The sequence below is a fragment of the Bidens hawaiensis genome, unplaced genomic scaffold (genome assembly GCF_021521415.1).
Source record: "Bidens hawaiensis isolate Kalapana, Puna unplaced genomic scaffold, B.hawaiensis_p1.1 tig00008077_1, whole genome shotgun sequence".
Taxonomy (NCBI): Eukaryota; Viridiplantae; Streptophyta; class Magnoliopsida; order Asterales; family Asteraceae; genus Bidens; species Bidens hawaiensis.
In genome coordinates, this window is record NW_027491570.1 from 358,995 (window position 1) to 381,120 (window position 22,126).

Here is a 22,126-nt window from a genome sequence, read left to right on the forward strand (position 1 = left end):
GTTGGGATGATGATTGACCGATAGTTGGAAAGAAATAGGAAAGAGGCGGCAAAGTTGATGAAGTTTGGTATGTATATTGAGTACTTGCGGGTAAAGTTGTGTTGGTTAGTTTCACTTCACTTGATGAAGTAGAGATGGTAGTAGGAATTGGTTGAGGTGTGGTTAGCAATGTTTGACCCGTAGTGGGAGTCGATGAATCGATTGTAGTAGGAGAACCAATGAGTTTGTTCTCTCGAAGTAGGTTTCTTCTAAGTGTTCGTTCAATTTCAGGATCAAAAACTAGTGACGATGACCTGCGAGAGCCTCTAGTATGCATACACCTGTAAGTGTAGGTTCCTAGCCGGATCTACACAGGAGTATCTCGTAACACGAGGGTGCGGAATCCCCACGTAATACGATACGAGCGTAAGATATATGATATGTTGAACCAATAAGCAAACACACGTTACAATACTAATAAACACGATTGTATTGCAACACTTCAACATGTGATATCGATTATCACAAATACACGTTCTGGAAAGACTTAACTAAAACCAAGCTGAAGTGAGGTTTAAATAACCTCGACAACTTCGCTTGTCTCCAAGTTCGCCTACATCCCAGGCGAACTTGTGTAAACCAATATTCAAAACCAACACAAACAATCTAACACGATTACAGACACATACAAAACACAAGATACTGAACTACTGACATTATGCACCAACAGACTCCCCCTTGGCAGTAGCTTCATATCTATATCTTCATTCTCGTGTCGTAATCCCAAAAATCTCGTGTCACCCGTCTTCAAGCATGAATGCCCTGTCTTACACAGACGGAGACCACCCTCTGGTACTTCTTGGCTTCATCTTTCCATGCAGGAATATAGAATATCTTCTTATCGTTTAGCACCTGCAAGTCAGCTTGAGACAAATTTAACAAGTGCATGGGATCATACACTCTCAGAATCTCCTGCTCGTCTTCATCTTCCATAACAGCTTCAGCTGTTTGGCTATCAACGTACCACCACTTGAGATTCTTTAAAACATCCTTGGGCATTATCTTCATCGGCACTTCTTTCAAACACCGAATCGGCTTATATCTCATCACCATCCAAGGTTTGCCATCAGCTCGCATTCCTCTTTCCTTATCTTCAACTAGCTTTCCTTTCTGAGGCTTTAACAACTCAAACTTCTTCTCTTTCACACTTTCTTTCCACACAATCTTCCCAATTATTCTGGCCATATTGTCATCACTCCTATTAATCAATCCCAATTTAGCCAAATCCTTCACCTCACACTCAGGCAAGGTATTGAGAGATCTCAACGTCCTCTTAAAATACTGAATCCCATCAAAGCGTTTAATCACAAATAACTTTAACTGCTCATCATACAGCCAGCAAATAATACCCTTCTTCGACTCAGCATATCCTTTAATATTGTAACTCTTTTTGAACATTGTTGGAACCGCTAGCTTCTTTGTATTAACAAACCACTGAGCGTAGCCTTCTTTCCATCTCGGCTGTTCTTCCCACTCAGACTCATCTGTCACACCCATATCTTGACTCACATTCACCTTGTCAACGTCTGGAATATCATGTTCTACACTATCATCCACAATCTCACCTTCTTCTATCTAACTATCAATCACAATCTGTTCTCCTATCTTTTCAATCTCCTCAATCGTTAACACATCATCATCACCCACATCATTATCACCCAACATTTCCTCATCATCCACAACCACGACATTCTCACCACCTGATCCACCTGCCGTACCAGTTGACTCCCCCTGAGATGTGGAAGTCCCAAGAGTTTGTTCAGTTCTTGGCAACTCACCACCTGCACCTTCCGATGCATTGAGATCATCGTCTCTATGCTGTCTCTTCTTGGTTCTCAACTCGTCGCCCTTGCAGCTCGTCCCCCCCCCCCTGAGATGCTAAGAACTGTTTTAAAGCATCAAATAGTTTACCGTGTTCAACAAGGAGGGACGATTGGATCTGATTTTCTGCGGCAAGTCGTTGGATTGCTTGAGTCTGGATTAGATTGATTCTTGACTGTTCAGCCACTACCCGTTCAAGAGCAGCTATCCTTTCAGAATCAGATAATGTAGCATCAAAATCAAACTGCATGTGAGAAACGTCTTGAGCATAAGGTGGAGGTATTCCCAAACTGGCTGGAGTATCAGAAGCAGGCTGAATAGTAACCGCAGGTGGTATTGTGACAGATAACCCCGCAGTAGCAACCAACGTTGACTCAACAAATCTTGCAACAACCTCCGATGGAGTAACAGTAGGAGGTGGCAAGGAAACTATCTCCGGAGCCGAAAACTGAAACGTGGTTGGTGGAATACCAAATGATGATGACGTCGTCACCACGAGAACATTGGAGGTAATCGGTACTGTTACAGTCATAGAAGCAGGAACCATAGTCATACCAGATAACGCGGGTGGAGAGAAACGAACCACCCTTGAGCTTTCACCAACTCCGGAACCCTCACCAGTTCTGATCCTCTTCGATCGTCGTATCAACTGGTCTAACTCCTTATCATTAACTTCGCTTAAGGTCAACCATGGTCAACTTCGCCTCTTTACCTTATCACAAGTTCGCCTAACTTAATTTACAAAACAGGACCTTATAAATTTGATCAAAATGCAACTGTCTTTTAAAATTCTCCGTTAAAGATTTAAGCTTTACGATCAAAGAACCAAGTAACCAAGTTTTAAACCATATAACAAAATATGCAATGAAAGTTTTAGGAATTAAATAAACGGGATCAAATTTCAGTCTTGACGAGAGCCTGCATGTTTTAGAAAAGATCCGAACAGGAATCATACTAAATAAGTGGCTGTCACATAGATCCATGTTCAGCGGTATTATGACATAAAGAAACAGGTTGTAAGCAGGTATAAAACTTAGTATGGTTTTCATCGCTTCTGTGATACGGATTAGGTTCAATTAAGCTCAAACTTTAGATGGACATCACATGAGAGATTGTGATGCCTCCTATCTATTCTCAAAGCGTATTTGGCTTTTCCCAAGTCACCCCGAGTTGACCTCGACCTGTAGTGTCTGATTAACCAGTAAGTACATATCGATCTTTAGAGTCTTCTTCCCGTTCTCTTTCTTGCCTCATGATTGATATTTGTAACAACATAAGCTTCATAAGGCTTAACAACATTTTTTTTTAATAATAAAGATATTAATACGGCTTCAAATAATAGACGACTGCAAGTCCCGAATCTGGATCACTGCAGGTACTTGACACACCATCTTCTCGAGAATCAGAACACTCAGGGCTCGTGTATGACTGGGTAATCACTTTTCTGCCTATCATTCGGAAAGATGTATATGGAGACATGCACAACTCAGAATGATTCTCCACATTAAATCGAGGAGATTTAGTTTGTATCACTTCTACTTTTACGCACCATAAAAAGCTACCATAACAAACAATGGCTGTTCTAGAGTCTTTTAGGCCTAATAACTTCACCAGTTAGGCACACAGAAATAGTTTTTCTATCACTTTCCAAGGTTGGATCAATTTTCTTTTAAACATTGTATTGAAACTTCTTACGAAGTTATAGACTTGAAAAATTATATCATCTCCCTAAAAAAAATTTTAAATTCTATCGCCCCAATCAAGTCAAAGTCTTCAGGTAAACGGCTCTCCTGAAGATCCAATAGATCAGCTGGACCGACCACATACGAGTATGTGTCCTTCTAACTAAGTATGAACGACTGTTTTTCAGCGAAAGAATAAAAACCCATCATAAACCGCCCCGGTCACTTTCAGTCATCTGGTTAATGGCTATCCTCATAAGCTACTAGTAGAAGTAAGGACCAAACATATCCGAATATGTGTCCATCAAACTGAAGCAACCGACATAATTCTAAGCGATAGGGTTTTTTTTTTAAACAAACCGAAAAACAAGGTTACTCGGGATTGATCATCCCATTAAGCTCTACAAGATTTTGAAAACGGGATCGGTCAAACGCTTTAGTAAAAAGATCGGCGAAATTATCCAAAGAATCAACCTTTTCAAGCACAATTAATTTCTTCTCAGCACAATCCCGTATAAAGTGATGACGAATGTCAATATGTTTAGTTTTGCTGTGTTTGACGGGATTGTTAGTTACTGAGATTGCAGCAGTGTTATCAATGCAAATAGGAGTTTGAGTGAAATTCAGACCGTACTCGCGCAATTGCTGTTGTATCCAAAGAACCTGGGAGCAGCAGTTCGATGCTGCCATATACTCTGCTTCGCAGGTGGAAATGGCTGCTGAGGTCTGCTTCTTGCACTGCCACGACACCAATTTTCCTCCAGAAACTGACATCCACCAGTTGTTGACTTCCTGTTCTGATTGCAACCTCCATAGTCAGAATATGTGTAAGCTACCAAATCCAGTTCTCCCCCTTTCGTGTACCACAATCCCAACTTAGGCTTTCCTTTGAGATACCACAATATTCTCTTCAGTCCCTTCATGTGAGATTCCTTCGGGCTTGCCTGAAAACGAGCACAAAGACAAACTTCAAACATAATATCAGGTCTAGATGCAGTTAGATACATTAAAGAACCTATGATTGCTCGATATTGGGTGGGATCAACATCTTCATCACTGTCAGAATCAGCACTCAGTTTGTGGTTGACGCAAACTGGAGTATCAAATGGGGTGCTATCATCAATCTTGAAGCGTTTGAGCACATCATGGATATATTTTGTTTGATGAATAAACATCCCATCTTTCTTCTGATCTACCTGCAATCCCAAAAAGAAAGTTAATTCGCCCATGGCGCTCATTTCGAACCTCTTTTTCATGACTGCTTCAAATTCCTGACACATGGTGACTTTTGATGCAGCAAAAACGATATCGTCCACATAGACTTGAACTAGTAGAAAATCTCCCCCTTTTCTCTTGACAAACAGTGTGCTATCGATCTTTCCTCTTTCGAACCCATTCTCAAGCAAGTAATCGGACAAGGTTGCGTACCAGGCACGAGGGACCTGATGCAGCCCATATAAAGCTTTACTCAGTTTGTACACATGATCAGGAAAATCTGGGTCAGGGAATCCCGGAGGTTGTTCAACATACACCACCTCATCGACTTTTCCATTAAGGAAGACACTTTTCACATCTAACTGAAACACTTTCATCTCTTTGTGTGCAGCAAATGCTAAAAATAGACGAATTGCCTCCAATCTTGCCACAGGAGCAAACACTTCGTTGTAGTCGATTCCTTTTTGCTGATTAAACCCTTTTACTACCAGCCTTGCCTTGTTCCGTATGCTTATCCCTTTCTCATCTCTCTTACATTTAAAAACCCACTTTGTACCAATAGCATTCACATTCCGTGGTTTTTCAACTAATTTCCATACTTTCATCTTCTCAAACTGTACAAATTCTTCTTGCATGGCCTCGACCCACGAGCTATCCTTTAGAGCCATTTGATAATTCTTCGGTTCAATCTGGCTGATGAAGCAGGTGTACAAGCATTCATTTATGAAACCCATGTCTCTAATGCTCGCGTAAACACATGTGTGTTCATCCAAACTCCTTCTTGTTTGAACATCGTCAGACAGATTACCTATCACGTTCTCCAAAGGGTGATTTTTGTGAACTCCAGTAGTCTGAACCGGACCGACTTCCAGATTGTTTTCTAAATTCGAAGAGAGTTCATCAGTAGGTGATTGATGTTGAGAGTGAAATGGATTGTAGAATTCTTCTTCAGTAGAGGCAGCAGGAGTATCAACGGCACTTGACAAGGAAGGTTGACTTTCGTCGTATCGCGGACGTTGCACGACATTCTCCTCCTCGTCATACAGAATCTTTGAAGCAATTTTCTCATCGACTTCTGCAAAATCCAAGTAAGGCATATTAAAAGATTTGAATAGTTTATCATAGTCGGAAGCTTCAGCGGGTCCCATGCTAGGCCTTGGTGAATTGTAACTCGTAATGTCAGTGTTACATACCACCTCAACCTTGTTGTTCGATAAATTAAAGACTCTTCTGTTGGGAGTCCCAAAAACATATCCGACTAAAATACCTTCGTCGGCTTTTTCACCAAATTTTGAGTTTGTCTTTAATATCGTACATGGGGACCCGAAAGGTTCGAGACCATTCAAGTTTGGCTTTCTACCATGCATGAGTTCATAACAAGTTTTATTTAATCTTTTAACAGTTAAAACACGATTAAGGATATAACAGGCTGTGGCAACAGCTTCAGCCCAGAACACCACGGGAAGTTTAGCATCTGCCAGCATGGTTCTGGCTCCTTCGATTAGCGTTCTATTCTTCCTCTCAGCTACCCCATTTTTTTACGGAGTATACGGGGCGCTGTACTGATGTTCTATCCCTTTCTGTAAGCAGAACATCTCCATCTGGTAGTTCTTGAATTCTGTACCATTATCACTCCTGATGTACTTAACCTTTCTCCCAACTATATTTTCAACCTTGGTAATCAAGTTAATTACCAACTAAACTGTCTCACCTTTAGCCTTCAGAAAGTATACCCAAGAGTATCGAGAGTAATCATCGGTTACAACCAAGCAGTAAGACGTTCTACCTAGACTCTTTACATTCACGGGACCAAAGAGATCCATGTGAAGTAGGTCTAGGGTGCTGACAATTAAATTAACCTTCTTCGAGTGATGAGGTTTTTTGTGTTGCTTTCCCTTCTTGCACGACAAGCATTGATCTTCAAAGTTAAAATTCTTCAAGGGAACTCCAAGCACCAGCCCATTCTTGACAATGTAATTCATTTTGCGAAGATGTATATGTCCCATTCATCGATGCCATAACTCTGACTCAGACTCAGTTGCCTTTGACAGAAGACATGACTCTTCTGTTGTCAACTCAGTTGACCTCATATCCATTACATACGTGTTCTTTTCTCTTGAAGCTCTCATCACCACCCAGGCCTCTGGTATCTTGAAACCAGGATAAAGAACGATTGCCTCATTTTTAGTAAAATGCACCGTGTATTCTTTGTCACAAATCTGAGATACACTTAACAAGTTATGCTTCAACTCTTCTACAAAATTCACCTTCTCTAACTTCATTCTTCCATTCGTCACAGTTCCAATACCACTGATTCTACCTCCACTTTCTCCAGCGAAACTAACCCTTCCTCCTTGAACAGATTTCCAGTCACGTAACAATTTCTTGTTACCAGTCATGTGCCGGGAACAGCCACTGTCTATAACCCACATATTGTTTACAGCCCTGTTTGACTGTTCCTGCACAATTAAAGAAATAGATTAAAATATGGGAACCCAAGACCTACTGGTCTTGGGTCGATTAAATTTGTTGACCGGCATCCAGTACTTTGGTTGCCCAAAGTCAGTTTGAGGATAATTTCTGTAAGTTCTGAAAGGAAACCTTCTAGAGAACTGGCTATGAGGCCATCCAAACCTTAGTGAGTTAACTGAATTATACTTGTTGGTTTGGTTGTTAGCTGGGAAAAAATGAGACCGATTTCTTTGAAATCTTGGATTAGTCCTATGTCTGAAATTTGGTGTGTTCGCATTCTTACCAGTATCATTATTAATATTCGTTTTATTCTCAGTTTTCGGAGGCCTCATACCTCTAAATTTTATCTGGTTTAGAGGACAATCAGCAATAAGATGTCCTACTTGATTACATCTGAAACAACTTCTGTTTTCAACTGTCGTCTCAACAGTTGTTGCAGATGTCAAGGTTGCATTACTACCCGTTTGTCTAACATATGGTGGGACAAACGGATTTAGGGAAGAATTCTTTTCATTGGGCTTATATTCCTCCCCACGTTTTAGTAACACTACCTCTTCTTTTATCTCACCTGATTCGGATGACTTGTCCGAATTTGATGAGACAGAGCTAGGAACAGACATCTCAACATTAGAAATTGGTTTACTCATTTCGCTCTTATTAACTTCAGGTTCTTTAGTCGAAATTTTGACTGGAATTGTCTGACTAATCTCAACATCAGCAGATTTCTGATTACTAGGATTATAAGTATAGTTATTGTTATACGGTGGTGGAACTTCAGAAAATCCAATTCCCCCTTTGTTAACTGGGGAACATTGAACACTTATGATGTGATCTAGCATTGCTGAAGAATTTCTAAATTGTTCAATTTTTCTGTTTAGTTCCACCACTTTTACCTGGTAATCAGCTATCTGTTTATCCTTTTCGGCAATTAGTTTGGTTTTTTCTTCTAACACTTCATAACTAAGATCAATTACTTGTATTTTTTTAGCTAGACTGGCTTTAAGACTTCTGATATCCTTTTCACTAGCTTTTATTTTTACCGAGTAACTGTTTTCTCTAGTTTTAGTATAGTGATGATCTTCTTTTAACGTTTTAAATTGTGTGTCCAAACTAACAAACTGATCAGTTATTATTTTCAATTGTTCAGACAGATTTTCACATTGTATACAATGAAGTTCAGAACTTACCTCAGAGTGCTGATCGTTCACTTCTGCCATATATGCTTGATTTTATCCCGTCTCCCTCTCACTTCCTCCAGTTTCGATGTTTACTAAATTAGCCTGCTCGAACACTTCCTCAACTTGTATATTCCAGTTGTATCCACCATTCTGTCTAGATACCATAGCCCTATTCTCACTATCTCCCCCATTCTGTTGTGCAGGCCTGTTCTGACTTCGTTCTAATCTCTCATTTGTACATTCCTTGGCAAAGTGACCATTTTGTTGACAGTTGTAACATCGAACCTTTGATTTGTCAAACCCTGGTCTTTCTCCAACAAACTTTCTACCCGTTTTCTTCATGAATCTCTTTACCCTTCTTACTATCATAGCCATCTGCCACTGCAGATCCATCTCTTCTAAATCATCAGCATCAATCTGATCATAGTCTTCATCCAAAGTTGCAGGGTCGACTATTTTACCTTTGATGTAGTTCTCATAAGATGCAATGAAGGATGCATATATAGCAAACTGCTGTTCAGCTAATTTAACACTCATGGGCATCTGTGAGTAGTTGTAACTTGGAACATTTGACGAGAAATTTCCAGTTGTGGCATGAGGTTTTGAAGGATTACTACCTCCAGCTACGAAACATACGTCGCCATCCATATTGAGAATTACATGACCATCACGAGTTGAGTTTGAGTTTGATTCTCCCTTTGAGTAGTAGGCAGAGGATTCTGATTTTGAACTTGAGCTTGGAGTGACTTTTGCACCATACATTCTCGGATCCTGAACCTGATCAGTTGGTGTCTCCTTCCGAACCATGTTAAGTTCAAAATTTCGTAACTTATTGACCGCTGTTTCCAAATTAATATTGGCAAAGTCTTTATCCTCTCTCATCAGAACCGTGTACATTTTCCATTTCGGTGGAAGAGCATCAAGAAGTTTTTCTACTATCTCTTCTTCCTTGTATTCAATGGAGTAATTACTGAGTTTGGTCATCAAGTGATAATATCTTGTGATGATATCGTCAAGTGATTCATTTTTCAAATACTTGAATACAGAGAATTGGGTTTTTAGCAGCTTTGCCTTGGAAGCACGTATCCCCACATTACCTTCATATCTATTTTTTAGTGCTTCCCATAGCTCTCTAGCAGTTTTGTACTTCTTGAAGGTATGAAGAATCTCTTGTGGAAGAGGCATGGTTATTGCTGCATGAGCTATACTCTCTGCCTCATACATTTTCTTTTCCTCCTCTTCCATCTTACTGTACTTCTTAATTTGTTCAAGATCTTCAAACAAGGATGTTGGTGGAATGTATCCATCTTGAATGCAAACCCACATCTTAGCATCTTGATACTTCACATACTGTTCAAACCGATTTTTCCATGCAGCGAAATCGGTACCCTTAAGCATTTTTGGAGCTTTGGTTGCTGAACCGGCTTCAACCTCCATTTTTACCAGTTCTGTAATGTTTATTGAAGTCATGGTTGAAAGAAACACGACTCGAAATACAAAGAAAGTATTTTTTTTTAATGAACAGTGATCAGATAGCGAAGTTATTATTACTTCGCTTGACAACTTCGCTTGTGCTTCCTAACTTCACTGCTTCCTAACTTAGCTCTACTTCTTAACTTCGCTGCTTTCTTAACTTCGCTTTTACTATAACTTCGCTTCTTTCTTAACTTCGCCTTTACTATAACTTCGCTTAAACCTTATAAGTTCGCTTAAACCCTACGAACGATGACGGCAACTTCGCCTGATGATCACAAGTTTTTGCAGGTTTTAATTGGACGTATTGCGAGGTATTCGAAGGTGTATTGGGTTATATTTGATGGTGGGAGATGGGTAAGACACAAAAACTAGGTATTTCAACGTAAACTCGTTCCGCGAATAGTCGAACGGAACGATCTTAACACCCGTGTGATAATCCCGAACCACACAATCACGAGCAAATGCTCTGATACCAATTGTAGGTTCCTAGCTGGATCTACACAGGAGTATCTCGCAACACGAGGGTGCGGAATCCCCACGTAATACGATACGAGCGTAAGATATATGATACGTTGAACCAATAAGCAAACACACATTACAATACTAATAAATAAGATTGTATTGCAACACTTCAACACGTGATATCGATTATCACAAATACACGTTCTGGAAAGACTTAACTAAAACCAAGCTGAAGTAAGGTTTAAATAACCTCGACAACTTCGCTTGTCTCCAAGTTCGCCTACATCCCAGGCGAACTTGTGTAAATCAATATTCAAAACCAACACAAACAATCTAACACGATTACAGACACATACAAAATACAAGATACTGAACTACTGACATTATGCACCAACAGTAAGTACCTGCACACTAACACAACCAACGCAAACCCGAAATAACAAACTAAAACTACAAAAGTTAACATACGTTGCGCACTACCCCGGCAACGGTGCAAAAATTTTACGTGAGGTCGTAGACTAACTCAAATAAAAACCAATTACACTAAATAGATAGCAGCAAGTGGGTATCGAACACAGGGATTTTGTGGAAAATGTGTTACCAAGTAGCTTTGCAGATTAACTAATTTAAACTAAATGCAGAAAATAAACAATGATTTGATTGTTTGGTTTGATTGACTAAAAAGAACTAAAAGCACTTTATCAATCAATACATAAACACCATAGCAATGAAATCATAAAAATTAAACTACTATCACATAAATCACATAAACATTCAAAATGAAACCTTAAAATCCGAGGGAAAACACAAGAAAACTTAACCAAGCATAATTTGGTTCTTCATCCCTTTGATTATAGTGTGCATATGGATCAACAACCGATATCCAATGACTATACAGCCCAAAACAAGGTTTTTGAACCTCAAAATCGCCCTCAAATCGTCTCCAGATGAAAAGTATGGAAAGGATACCTACAAGTCGTTCAAAAACGACTTTAAAAGGGTTGTCACACTTTCTTACTCAGCCCACCATAAGCTACGGTGGCCACCGTAGCTTACTGTGGATTTTTAAAAGCCAAGGTGGGTTACTACTGCCATACGCTGGCAGTTTGGTTTTCAGGTGACACCGTAGCTTATGGTGGCTACCATAAGCTAAGTTGCAGGTCTTGGTAACATTTTTATTTCCTTGTTAAACGTCCATATTCCATCGTATGACCTCCCCTTTTCGGCTAGCTTCATTCCAACGCATGACTTCCACTTGTTTTACGCCTTTTGTACCTGAAATAACATTTCACTGTAGTTATCCAATTCCACAAAATAAACCATTAAGTGTATGATTATTAATGTTCTTTTAGCACTTAAGGGTTGTCCGAAGGACCACCCGTCAACAAACCACTTCAGGGATGGTTATGCGCCCCATGGGTAGTATGACTTTAGTGTGCCCACTACTGTTCATATATGTAAGGATCCAGACGCATGTGTATTGTAGCCTGAGTGTCTAATACTACCTTGTATCAAAACGTTTTAGAGGATTTGAACCAACCCTTATGTAAATAAGTTTTCAACTCTTTACATATGGATAACCCTCCATAATCTAAAAGAGTAAATACTAAAAAAATAGTACACGTTCATGATATTAAAAAGGTTAAGCGTATTCACATTCTAAAAAGGTAAGACGCATTCACCTTGTCTATCCTTTGAACTGATAGTTGCACTCATAAATGTTTATTTACTTCAAACTTCTATTGCTGGTGACTCTATTCAACTACTCAAGACTCGTGTTTTCCTAACACCTTGAATTAGTGTAGTTGCTACCACTTAATTTAATATTTCCCTCAATATTTTGGTTCAAGGGGAAACACACAACTAGAACTAGATGATCTTTGTTGAATTCATATGCATAATGAGTGCTTATTATATAAAGGTGGCGGGCCGACTCAAGTTTGATACGTGGAAATCTCTTAAAAATTTGTGGCAATTAACAAATTACATGGCAACCAAATAAATGTTTGCTTAATATAAATAATCTAGTTACACATGCTTAGTATTAAAGTATGTGTGGCTAGTTTAACCATGCTTATCCAGTTTACTAAACACCCACGTAAGGGACACCCTAAATACTTACGTTTTGTTTAGTCACTAAAATCATGTATTACTTCTTCCACAAGATCACAAGAGTTTCCGTTTAAGAATTATTATATTCATTAATGTAACTTCTATTTGTTCATCTATTTATATTATTAATAATTATACGTTATATGTGATGATATGTTTTATTATGATAATTAAGTGTTATTTTATATTTTAGTTCTTTGGTGCGTTAATAATTTTAAATATATGTAAATATGTCATGACTCAGTTTAAACAATTTATATTTAACGTTTGAGTAATAATATTTCGTATAAAAAAAATAATAATAATGAAATATTACAATATTCATTGTTGACCCGATATTTCCAAGGCTGTAATAAACCGTCAATGGTTCTCCCAATATATTTAAAAGCGTTCCTCGGAATTGTATTTACTAAAATGGTAGCCTCAAACCCATCCAAAACCATGAGTGTTCATATATACCTGCCAAGGAAAGAAGGGTCATCGGTTGCAGATCCGACCACCTTGAAACTAAACATTTTGCGTCATTAATGCTAAAACCAATTAACTCACCAACAAATTAAGAACGGAGATTGACACATGCCAAATTTTCACAACCGAAAGTGGCATGCAGAAGTGAAATTATACTATGGACGCAAACTAGTGCAGCATTGCGTGAACTCATTTCAGCATCATACCTAATAATCATTGTTGTTACTCCTGTCCAACTTAGGTGTTTATCCACTATTTGAAAGTGGGGTACAACTGTATCCGTGGTGAATAAACCCAAATATGGTTTATACAATACCCAAATTTTAAACAAGGACCAATCATAGCAATAGCACATCTACCACAGTTGCAATAGGTTGTAATAGCCATAAGAATTATACGTGTAGGTGTCAGATCTACCTGAATATACTCTTCAGTAAGGTTTGTGTATGGGTCGGGTGGTATCAGTTCAGTATTTAAAACAAACAATTTAGGAGTAGAATATTGCAAACATATTGTAAGAGCCAAGTCAATGTCTATGAATGGCGAAAGTTTGGAACCCGGTTCATTGCTAGAAAATAACAAGGTTGTTGTTCCACCTTTCCTAGTGAGGTGTGTGTCCCTTTTTTGGGACTTAAATGGTACAATATAGTTTTTTTATGAGCAATAAGGGATGGATTATTTGTTGCACATGAGTGAAGAAGCTTGGAGAGGTGGTGGTGGATGATTGTTGTTTGTTAGTAGTTGTAGCCGGAAAATAGATCATACTGATGTACCTCCTTTCCAACGAAGTTTTTTGTCTTCTACTTGAAACTTGAGAACCACATTATTAGTGTTAGTTGTACGAAACCCCTTAACAACTCGTGCATATATGTATTGCTCGTTAGATATTTCATCTGCAATAATTTGTACAACCCCGAACACCCCAATAAAAGGTTTAGATTATTTCACTATGTGAGTGAAAACAGGTGGAGTCGGTACAAAAACCAAGTTACGAGAATGCATAATAACCTCACCCACTGGTGGAAACCGCTTGTCATTCCGATGAAAATAAGACGTTGCAACTAAGATTGGCCCAGTAACATGACTTTGAATTGATTCGTCGCAATTCAACCATCGAACCAGGATGAACAAGTAGAAAACTACCAAATTTGTATTAAATAGCACGAACAAAACTAATAGGTATATGATATGCCGGAACTGGGGATTCCGAAGGAGAAACTACATTCAAAGGAGCAACAAAACAAATAACCATAGCAGAATTACCAAAATGGAGCTTGAGTATACCGACATCAAGGAAAACGAATTTCCTAGGAGATACTCGGACATGATTTGCAAGCCAACCCTTGCTTTCATGCAAATGAGTTAATAACTATTAAATCAACCAAATAATCAACAACATCATAAACAATGGTGCCTATCATATGATTCTCTGTTGAGCCATCTACCAAGATTATATATATATATATGTGTATGTGTGTATATGGTGAGGTTATAATAAGAAATTGAGTGTGTCTAAAAAACGTAGGAAGAAATTTGGTGCATTAGATTAGATGATCTAAGGGCCTGGATGGAAAGTATGTTTTTTTGATGGTGTGTTTTATCTTATAACTTGTTTTTTTTAGTCTATAGGGGCATAATCGTCTCATTTTTTATATTATATATGGAAACATCTACGAAGCTATTATTATCATATTTAATACAAATTTAAAGCATAATACAAAGAACATCCCTAAACAACATTTTGAACTAAAACACAATAATTTGAATATTAAGAACTAAAAACACTATTTTGATCATTATAAATTATACCCCGGTGTGCTTTTGATCCAAGAACAATAAACACAATTATATATATATATATAATAAAACTATTTAAGAACTAAAGCACACCATCTTGAACATCATAAACTATATTACAGTGTGTATTAGATCTTTAATATTTTAACCACCGTCTTTTAGTTCTAGTACGAATATTAAACTTTGAATGATTGCAATAAACAAAAACTCTATATACAAACTAAGAATTAAAAGTCATAACCAATATTCATGAACAAAAACACACTATGTTAAACATGATGAAGAAAAACACAAGAAACACTAAAAACACTACCACAATGAGGTGGAACACATCAATCCATTAAATCAATGTTACAAAAAGTCTTTAACAAAAATAATCCGTCAAAGGAAAAAAAAGCATTCTATCGTATGAACTAAAACACTATAAACAAACTAAAATTTATTTAAATGATTACAATAAACAATAACACAACACGATGTATAATAACACAATATGATAAACAAAGAACTAAAATAAAGTCGCATCTTCAAACATTATCTAAAAAACAACTACATCTTCAAAACATGAACTAAAACACAGTCGTCATCATCCAGTAGATCTGGACCCGAGTTTAGTAGACATGATGTAGTTTCAAATCATCCAGTATACCCGATCGAGTAGGACCCACATAAGAAGAATCACGTAATGATTGATTTCAAACTAAACTCAAATAACAAATCCAATCCACTGTTCTTCTTCTCAGAACCAGTTGAACTGTAAGGCCCCGTTACAGGTACCTCACATTTGGACGTTAGATTTACTCATCAACATAGTTCTAATCATCAGAGTTAATAAAAACATACACGGAATATAAAAACATTCATAAAATATCACGTTAATCCATCACTAGTCTTAAAATAAACATTCATGTCTTTCAAAATAACATAACATTAAACATAATCGTCTTGAGTCTTCCGATGCCAGCCCCTTATTCAATGCCACGTGTCCCCCTCAAGCGAGCTGTCTCATCCTACTCACCTGCGTGCATACTAAAAGTCAGCTACGCTGAGTGAGTTCTAGTTAATCATATATCGTATAATACATACACTTACCTTCAATTATGCATCCGAAGATACATAATAATTACTTTACTAACTTACTTTCATTACATAATTTCATACATACATTCATACTTTATTACTTTCATACTATTTAATTTACCGTCCTTTTCTATCTCGGATATTATTAGGGTATGATCCCTTCCTTTTCTATCTCAGATATTATTAGGGTCTGGTCCCTCTTTCCTTTGTCATCTCAGATATTATTAGGGTCTGATCCCTTTCATGTCTATCTCAGATATTATTAGGGTCTGGTCCCTTTTTACTTCTCTATCTCAGATATTATAAAGGGTCTGGTCCCTCCTTCTTTATCTCAAATATTATTAGGGTCTGGTCCCTCTTTCTTCCTCTTCGTACATACTGTCTTTACATACCCATAACATTCATACTTTCTTTAATCATTCATATATTGTACATATATCTATCATACACATTCATCTATCCTAAGCATACCTCCCTTGTTAGCATGTGCAATATCCGAATATCATTCACATACCGACAAGCTTTCATTCACGTTTAAGATATACATACATAACATATAGACCATATAAGGCATACACTTACCAGTTAAGGTAAGTGTATTAAATATCACATTGAGTATGCACATAGCCCCGAAAACATAACAAGGAAATGGGGCTAGAAACTCACCTGAATGCGGTTACGTTCACCGTTAATCCTAATCCCTTTCTTGAGCTGTGCACGGCTAACTGTATAATATGTACATGTATCAATTAACTATTTCTACTCATATCGTATTTCTATCTTTATATAACCCACAACGAACGGGGGGTCCGGGGGAAGCGCCCCTGGCAGCAGGGTTCTAGGGGCGGCAGCCCCTAGCGGGGTCCAAGGGGCAGAGCCCCTGGCTGGGGTTAATGAAAAATTTTATTTTCATTAACTGTCTTAACACATTTTCCATTAACATTTAAGTTATTATCTAAGTTGGGCTTATTTGCTTTAAATCAGATATGGGCTTTACATTAAGCGGACCTATCTAGGTCAGGCCCAACTATCCACTAGTTGGCCCAATTGGGTTCGGGCCCAAGGTCAAACAGAAACAGGGTGGCCGAGAACTCAAAACGGAGAACCATTGTGTTGACCGAGAACCATAATGTTTGATCGAATTCCATGTTTGACCGAAAACATGTTTGGCCGAAAACATGTCTGACCGAAATCAATGTTTGACCGAAAACATGTTTGACCGAAATCTTGTTTGACCGAGAACCCTTACCGAGAACTCTTGGTGTCCGCCCGTTGACCGAGAACATAAGGTTTGACCCAGGGTTTCCAAATTTGGCCGAAAACACTCAGGTCCAATATTTTCAATTCATTTCTCCATCCTAATCATTTTTATACTCATCACTGTTACTGTTTTATGGTTTATAACCAGAATTTCAACTACCTTATCTATTCATACCAACCGTTTTACACCCGTCACTAACCCATTATCTAGATCTACTTCGTTTTAGCCATAAAGCTTGGATCTTTATACATTTAAAACGTTCTAGGCTAGGTCTAGGGTTCATTTGTGAGTCGTATGTTGTCATAAGTCCATTGGGTTCATTTTAAACCATCAAGTTTGCATTTTTATGAAACATCTAGACCCGATCTACTCTAGGGTTAAGTTTCATGGCAAACCGTTCACAAAAACGTAACCTTTAATCATAAAGAACATACCTTTGGACGTTACTAGGCTACGGATTAGCTTGTTTATGGACTATGATCTTCTATTTAGCTTGTAAATAGCTTGTACACCAAAGATCTATCAATAAAAGACTTGATTTGATCTCGGTTCTTCTTCCTCTAGCTCGCGGCCGTATATGGGGTCTTGTGTGTGTGTTTTTAAGGTGTAGAGAGAATATGATGGATATTATGAATGGAAATGGAAAGGATTAGGGTTTAAGGGGTATTTATACTCCCTTAAGCCCATGGACCTAAGGTCCATCTTTCCTTTTTGGTCCATAATTACCTCCATCTAATTTATCTACCTATCTTACCATCTTTACTATTCTACCATTTAATTATTAACTCAAGTAAACTTTTCCGTCATAACAATAAATATAAAATATTATTATTCGAATTTTAGGATGTTACATGAACTAACGATCGAAGGGAACGGGAATCTAACTGAGCATCAACCCCAATAATCGGTCCAATCAAGATCTATACACAATTTATGTTCACGCAAACCCTACTATAAACCCTAAAGTCAAAATCTCAAGTGGGGTTTTTACCCAATATCGATTTATCACCACCGCTAAAAAAAACCCGATGCAGCACCGCCACCCTCATTGTCGCCGCACACCGCCTTCTTGCCACCGTGATTCTCGACGATCCGGCGAACCTATTCTTTAACCATATAAAAATGGAACTAGAATCCTTGGTGGAAGAACATGCCGAAAAATTAAACAATACTAACTTGGAATTGAGTGGTGGAGCCTTGGAATACTCTTAATTGTTCAAAATCAAATAGAGATTGAGATATGGAGATGAACATGTAGCCGCTGATTTTAATTAGGTCGTGGTTTTTTTTTTATTTGTTTTTTAGAGAAATTGGGACATGGAAGAGAAAAAATAGGTATTATAATTACTAGTAATTCTATTTTCCAAAAATAATAAAATCCTATGGATAATTTTACCCTTATGTGTTATATTTTATCAAAGGGTATATATCATTTCCTACACTTCTTAGGAAAGATTGTCTTTTTATTCTAACTTTGCTCTCTCTCTCTCTCTCTCTCTCTCTATATATATATATATATATATATATATATATATACTATCTATATAATTGTCTACCATAAAATCCTAGGTGTCGCTCTCAGGTTGTTCCTCCCATTCTTTAGAGCCACCAGATTGTTTGATTTATAAATGGAGGCTTCTCATGCATTTTACCTGTATTCGCGGGTATGGGTCTCACCAAACCCGAATTCGCGGGTATGTAAGTGTCCTTGTCATATTTTTCATTTGTGGCGTCTTTCGGTTCATTCAAAGATCGGCATTATTTTTTTTATATAAATATGTATATATAAAAATGTTTAAACTTTTAACAACTACATGTATTGTTGTTTTCTTTTAAAATTTATTTTTATTTTAATTTCGGGACGAAATATCTAAAAGTTGTGAATCCTGTAACATTCGTTAATTTTCAAACACAAAAAACCGACCCAATTTTAAATTTTCGGTTTTGTTCTATTTAAATTTATATATTTATATATTATTATTAATTAATCTTAATTTTTGTTTCATGTATTTTATGTGATCATTTCTATGCAAATATACTTTTTACCACCCTTGTAGTATTGCATACTCATTTAAAACATTCATAATCAAGATAATTTATTCATGATTTTTTCCCATGCAAATCACTAGAATAAATCTTGGATTATTATTATTATTACCATCGTTTTTCATATGTTGTTTTTTTAATTAACTAAAAAAAAGCAATGAATGTTTTAATTAAATAAAATTTATTTAAAAAGTTAAACACTTTGAAAACCTTTTAAACCATTTTAATTTTTGTTCTTAATTATATTAAATATGATTAATTATCATAAATTCTATAAGACATAACAACTCCATATCTAACTATCTATATAATTGTTTACCATAAAATCTTAGGTGTCGCTCTCAGGTAGTTACTCCCATTCTTTAGAGCCACCAGATTGCTTGATTTATAAATGGAGGCTTCTCATGCATTTGACCCGAATTCGCGGGTATGGGTCTCACCAAACCCGAATAGTCTTTAAATGGGTTATAACATCTTATTTATTTGTAAAACTATTTCATAAGCAAATAATAATTTTCACGGGTCATGGGTCTCACCAAACCGGATAACCCTTAAACGGGTTATAACATCTTATTTATTTGTGAAATAACCCCTTAATTATCAAAGAAAATTTTCACGGGTTATGTGTCTTACCAAACTCTTATAGCCCTCAAATGGGTTTTAAGATCCCATTTAATGATAAACATTTTTGTTATCAAACCCTAATTTAATTTGTATGCTTTGCATGTTCTTCGTTGTTGGTCTATCATCTCCATCGCTGGTTAACTTCCAATACTACCCACCATCGTCAACTACATGATCAACGCCTCTTTTTTCCTTAGACGAATAATTGTGTTCATGTTTGTACATTTAAAATAATCAAAATGCTCGTGTTCGTTTATATTTGTTCGTTAAAAATCTAAAATACCTAAACATCTCAACTGATAAAACCCAAACGTTAAAAAATATAATAACAAACTAATATATATATCTATATATATGTATTAAATTAAAACAAAGCAACGTTAAAAAATAAAATAATCATCATAAAATAGCAAATCGATTTAAACAAAACTTTAAATAAACTCCCGTAACACGGGAGGATCTCTCTCTCTCTCTATATATATATATAAGGTTTCACACGTTCAAGCACAAAAAAGAAATCCGAGATATCCAGTTGATTATCCTTTACTCCTACGTACTCATTAACATCAACCATGGATTAAGATTTGATATATAATACCTCATCATCAAGGGTGTGAGGGTATTCATCGTCAATTTCAGTGGCAATATTATTAGGCATTTCATCAAACACCTAGAGAGCATAGTCATTATTGGTGGATTGGAACGTGATGTGACCATTACCAATTTGGTTAACCATGGGAGCTAGAGTTAATGTGACAACATCCGACTAGGTAGTAATAACCTCAATCCCAGATGCGATTGAACCAAAAATCGGAAGAATAGTAGTCTCGAGCCCTAGATGCTAATAATGATTTGGAACCGAGTGTTCCTCAATGTTAAGAGAGTCAGTCAACCTCGATGGATTAGAGCTTACATGCTCAAAGCAGTCAGCCTGATGTTGAATGTGATCCCCCATTTGGAGAAGACGCGAGTCCTGTTTATCCAAAGTTGTAGAGATTTGTTTCAAAGAATTTGCATACGATTAGTATTCTCGAGCATGGTCTGGAGATTAGCGATGATTTCGGGTATCGATTAATCCGCCATTCATGTAGGCGAAACAAGGAAAGCACTAATGTGTATTCAAATTAACACAACGGAAGGTTAATAAAATATGAAGTAATTTTGTGATTCAATTTATTCAATGGATACATTACAAAGAGAAATCAAAACAATAATATAGAAAGGGATGGGAAATAGGTCTTAAGAAAGAGAGATGAGAAGAACAAACAACCAATTATCTCTACTATTTGGAATTAGTTGTCATCTTTTATCCCAGTCTTTTATAATAAAAATATATCACTTCTTTTTTAACATTGCCACGCCGCCATCTATATCAAATATCACATTATTTACTATTAAATTTTATCTACACAACTTTATTTATTAATAACCTTTAGATTAATAATTATATCTTTAGTATTTGAAAGACACAGTTTGACTTTATGTAAAAAGATCAAATCAAAATTGATGGGGGTACTATTTAAGTATTTTGATACCCGATTTGTAAAATCTGAACTGAATTCTTACAAAACATGTTTTCTCTGTTGCATATATAATTGATTATGTGCACTTAATTAGTACAATCTGATGTTTAGATGTAGAAATCCATATTGAATTTGTTATGAAGGATGATATTAAATGTCGATTATTTATTGCTTTCTATACACAACACAAAACATATATAAAATAAAAGGGCCGAGACTATTTGTTCAAATTTGCTTAACGCATAATGGCATTTATTGGATGAAAGTGGTATTTGAAAGATAACAAGTTATTGTGGTTCACAGGCGATACAGAGAAAACCATTACACTCTATTATGTGCGTTAGTTATTTCACCGTGACGACTAGGACGAGCAACCAATAAATCCAACACAAAGCAAGGTTTATTTCCTTTAAACTCTTGTTTCAAAATTTTTTTACAATTGATCTTTAGTTGAATAGTTATGCAATTTGAATCAGTTTTCAAAAAAAAAAACACACACATATATATATATATGTATGTGTGTGTCACACCCCAATCTAAGACGGAAATGCCGGGGCGTGAGCTGATTGCTCACAGCTCTCAAGGTACTATCATGTAATTATGAAGGAGAAAATATCTATTTATTTAAATTAAAATAATTCACATAAATAGAATACAAACAAGTACATAATACATAAAATACAACAAATACAAATTTATATTTCTAATGATCTTGATTAAAATTCTTCTAACGTAAATTCATCACTAAGTCTTCACCAACTTGCATTCAATTCATACGATAACCTGCATCTGCGCATAAAATATAAATAATTTTGTCAACTAATGGTTGAGTGAGCAAAACACCAGATTTTGACACTAAAATAATAATAT